This window comes from Arachis ipaensis, chromosome B9, assembly GCF_059453495.1.
Source record: "Arachis ipaensis isolate K30076 ecotype BB chromosome B9, ASM5945349v1, whole genome shotgun sequence".
NCBI classification, from domain to species: Eukaryota; Viridiplantae; Streptophyta; class Magnoliopsida; order Fabales; family Fabaceae; genus Arachis; species Arachis ipaensis.
In genome coordinates, this window is record NC_142444.1 from 68,154,795 (window position 1) to 68,159,264 (window position 4,470).

Below are 4,470 nucleotides of genomic sequence, written 5' to 3' on the forward strand. Positions count from 1 at the left end.
GGTACCTGCAAAAGAGGAGTAGGTTTCGCTCCCAAACTATTAGAATCGAACCACCATCGATTTGCTAAAAATCGACAAAACAGAAGATAACTAACCACCAGAATAGGAGGGAAGGTTACAAGAGTTGTCACTAGGTCACTCATCCAATTATTTAACTCTCATTTTCATCTTAGGGGTTTTTCAACTCTAATCTTTATGAAAACCTGCCTAAAATCCTTTCTTATGTAAACATCTGAGTCTCTTGTAGGTACCATTCCACACACACCTCCTCACGAGAAACTCGAACGACTTCATGAAAGATTACCATGTGTTCATAACACGCAACTAAAAGAAAAAGAAGATAATCCTAAAGATCTATTTTTGTCCGAATCGAATTTTTCTTTTTTGAAGTCTATAACTAATATTCATTCAATTTATTAACATCTGACCGACAAGAGCCTATCCAAATAATAGTCTTACTATTTTTTAAATTTAAATTCTTTATCTATTACTTCTTCTTTTTAAATTTTATCTTTGTATCTTAATGATATTAGTAGACGCTCAAATTGTGTTTCAAATTTCAAAATTATTAGTCTTTGAGCTTCAAAATTTATTACTCTTTGATCTTCAAAATTTATTTTTTTCGGTGTTTTCATTTTTTTTATTTTTTTATGGTCACATTTAATTGTGTTTCAAATTTCAAATAGTAATAATAATCAATAGAATTAAACAGTTAAAATATTAATTCATGACATTTTATTAAATAAATTAGTTTTAAATAATATAAAAAGACAATTTTTTCTTTTCTCAAATAGAGTTAAACAGTTAAAAGACATTTTATTATAGACTAATATATCTAATATTCTAAAAGAACAAAAGCTAATTTAATATTGTAGAGACTAATATATCTAATTTTATCCATTTGTAACTTTTTTTTTAAAAAGCTTATACTTCAATTCTGTTTTAACTATATGTTTTAACTATATGTAATTCGCTGCAGACTCTAATAAAATTGGAATATTCACACAAACTATGAAACTCTAGCACAATTTATGTTGTGTTTCACTTTATATGTAAATCATGTCAGAGTTCTATAGTTTATTTATATATTTTGAATTTGTGGGAGACTCTAAAAATTACATAAAACTAAACAGAAACCAAATGTAAGCTTTCTAGGAAAGTTGTAAATGAATAATATTAAAGAAAATTTGTTTTATTAAGTAATTTGTTATTGATTTTTTATATACATATAACATATTTAAAATAATATAATTTTATAAATATTTTATTACGACAATTTCTTAAATAAATAGATTAATAGAATTTATATTTACATTTCTATATTTATCAATTTCTTTACATTTTAAAAATAAATATACCCGTATTCTTATTTAAAAAATGTACCCGTATTCTTATTAAAAAAATATCACCCAAAACATGCTAGATCAACAATCTTATAACTATTTATTGAGTATTAATTATGGTCTGTTAAAAAAATTGACCTAATCTAAAGCCTGTTAAAAAGTATGATACTTAAAATAAATAAATAATAAGACGAGTCAAACATATTACAAATATTAAAAAAAAGAAATATTTAGTTAAAGAAACAAAAAGTCCTATGAATAAAGGTCCTTGTTAAAAAATAAATGATATAACTTTAAGCTTTCATCATTTAAGCTTTCATTATTATATTTTTTGTTAATATAATAAAAATATGTATTATATCTTAAAAATACAAATTTTTATATTTATGCTAAATCTATGTTGATAGAGCAATAGAATTATTATTACCCACATGGATACCAAAATAATTGTTATTTTCTTTTTAAATTTATAACTAAAATTTATAAGAATGTAACGTCTTACCAACTGATATTTATTTAAAAAATCATCTTTGAATCTTAGGTCATATAATTCAAATGTCACTCCATTTATATTTTTTAAGGTTTTAGAAAATTAAAAGCTTTTTCTATTTTTATAGTGGATTAATTAGACAAATAATGATAATAACATTGTTTACCTGTGCTAATTATTGGTTCAATTTATCTCATTTAAAACTTTTTTATTTCTTTTTATTCCAATGAATTTTTTTAGAAATGCAATTCCCAATATCTTAATGATTTTCTTTTTATAAAGAATAGAATTAGGTGAACAATAAATATTTTAACTAAATTAAAAAAATATATATGCATTGCATTTTTTTTTAAATTGGATTTCTTTTTACATAAAAACATAATCTTTATTTTTCAAAAAATCATCACTTTTCACTATAATTGTTTTTTTGTTTGGTTAAAAAACTCTGTATAGTATTACTCCTTAGAATTTTACCCTCCTAACATCTTTTGCCCTGAATGGGCCCACTTTTATTTTATTCCTTTCTCAACAAACAACTATTATCACAAACGAAAAAAAATGAGGCCGAACTTCTTCAAACTCAAATACAAAAGGCCCAAAACACGATAAAAATGTATCCAATAGCATTCCCGTAACACTGGCCAAAAATTAATAAAAAAAACCATTCCCGTCACGGATTTTCGGAGCTCAGGCGCTACACGGCTCAATAGCTATGACACTTCTACTATTCACCGACAGCAATCATGAATAGGGGTGTTCGCGGTGCGGTTTGATTCGATTTTTTAAGAAAAAATCATCCGATCCAATGTTATATTAATTATGCGGTTCGATTTGGTTCGATTTTTTCATTAAGACCATCCGAACCAAACCAAACCAATTAAATTCGGTTTGGTTCGATTTGATTTGTTCGGTTTTTACATTGTTTTGAAAACCTATCCTATTCTAATCATCAAATCATATCTAGGGTACTAAAATAATTAACAATTTCGCAAAATCAACAATGGAACAATGGAACAATGATCAACTTGACTCATAAATCACTAACAAATTAGCAGAAGCACAACAAATTAAAATCATTAGCAAGTTGCAAAAACATGGGAAACAGATGGAACAATAATCAGCCTGAACTGAATCAAGAAAGTAAAGAAATACAAGCAAACTCATTCCAAAATTTTTGCAAAAATGGTGCATCAATTCCAAACTAAATCAAGAAATAGAACCAAACTGAATAAAAAATACACCCAAACTAATTCCATAAATGTTCATGTGGTGCACCAATTTCACAAGTTCTTCCTCTTTCACTTTCTTCTTTCCTGCATTAACATTAAATAAACAAAACGTTTAGAATCAACCCAAACCAGAATTTTCCTAAATCAAAACAGAACAAAAATTTCAAAATTAAAAAAAACAAAATCAGAATCAACCCTATACCAGAATTTTGCAAGTAAAGAAATACAACCAAACTAATTCCAAAAATTTTGCAAAAATGGTGCACCAATTCCAAACTAAATCAAGAAATAAAACCAAAAAAGCAAAATAAGAATCAACCCTAAACCAGAATTTTCCTAAATCAAAACAGAACAAAAATTTCAAAATTAAAAAAGCAAAATCAGAATCAACCCTAAACCAGAATTTTCCTAAATCAAAACAGAACAAAAATTTCAAAATTAAAAAAGCAAAATCAGAATCAACCCTAAACAAGAATTTCCCTAAATCAAAACAGAACAAAAATTTCAAAATTAAAAAAGCAAAATCAGAATCAATAAATTAAAATCAATAAAAAGACTAAACCAGAATTAATAAAAATAGAATCGGAACAAAAAAAACTACCTGAGACTTAGGCTCCATTGCAGAGGACGATGGAGGTGTAGGATGGTAAGACGGCGGCGACGACGAACCAAAGACCAGAGAGACTGGACAGATCAACGACGAACGAGAGACGGACGATGAACGGTGGTTGCTTTGACTGCGTCTGGTGCGTGCTGCTGCGGTTCGTCGAAGAAGACAGCAGCTGTTGGTTCATGGAGGTGACGGCTGCTGGAGAGGTGGTGTGGGAGCTGTCGAGGCTGAGGCAGAAAGAGAAGCGCTACAAGCTACAAGGAAGAGAGAGGAAGAGAAAAGAGCCGCGCCGCTGCGAAGGTGCTGTCCGGCGGCGTCGATGGCAGAGAAGAAGAAGGAAGAGCTTCCGCTGAGATTCGGCGCTACAGAGGTTGAGAGAGAGGGCTCGAGGGGGTTAGGGTTTCTGCTACGGATGGCTATTGGCTGCGGCTGGTTTAGGAGGGAGGCTGCTTTTATAGCAGGGTTTTTAATAACACCGGTTCGGTTCGGTTTTTTCTACCAAAACCGAAAACCGAACCGAACTGCAAAAAACTGCACAAATTATTTTTTTTCGGTTTTTCAGTTTTCAATTTGTTTAGTTATTGGTTTTTTTGGTTCAGTTGATCGGTTTTGTTCGAATTGAATCGGTTTTGAACACCCCTAATCATGAATATGAGCAATCATAAATATAAATGACACATACACGACGTGTCAATCTACCGTTCAACCGTTGTATTTAAAAGAATCTCTTTATCTCTATTCCAATTAACATCTTTACCTTATAATTAGCCATATATATAATAATACATATGAACAAAA

At 29.3% G+C, this 4,470-nt stretch overlaps 1 long non-coding RNA gene across 1 annotated transcript; it reads right to left on the reverse strand.

Moving 5' to 3' along the window:
- Positions 1 to 2,881: 2,881 nt before the first annotated feature.
- Positions 2,882 to 4,097, reverse strand: LOC107619578 (uncharacterized). Its single transcript, XR_001615693.3, has 2 exons — positions 3,664 to 4,097; positions 2,882 to 3,146 (listed from the first exon to the last, which is right to left on the reverse strand). It is a non-coding gene; the product is annotated as an uncharacterized LOC107619578 (long non-coding RNA).
- Between the last annotated feature and the right edge of the window lie 373 nt (positions 4,098 to 4,470).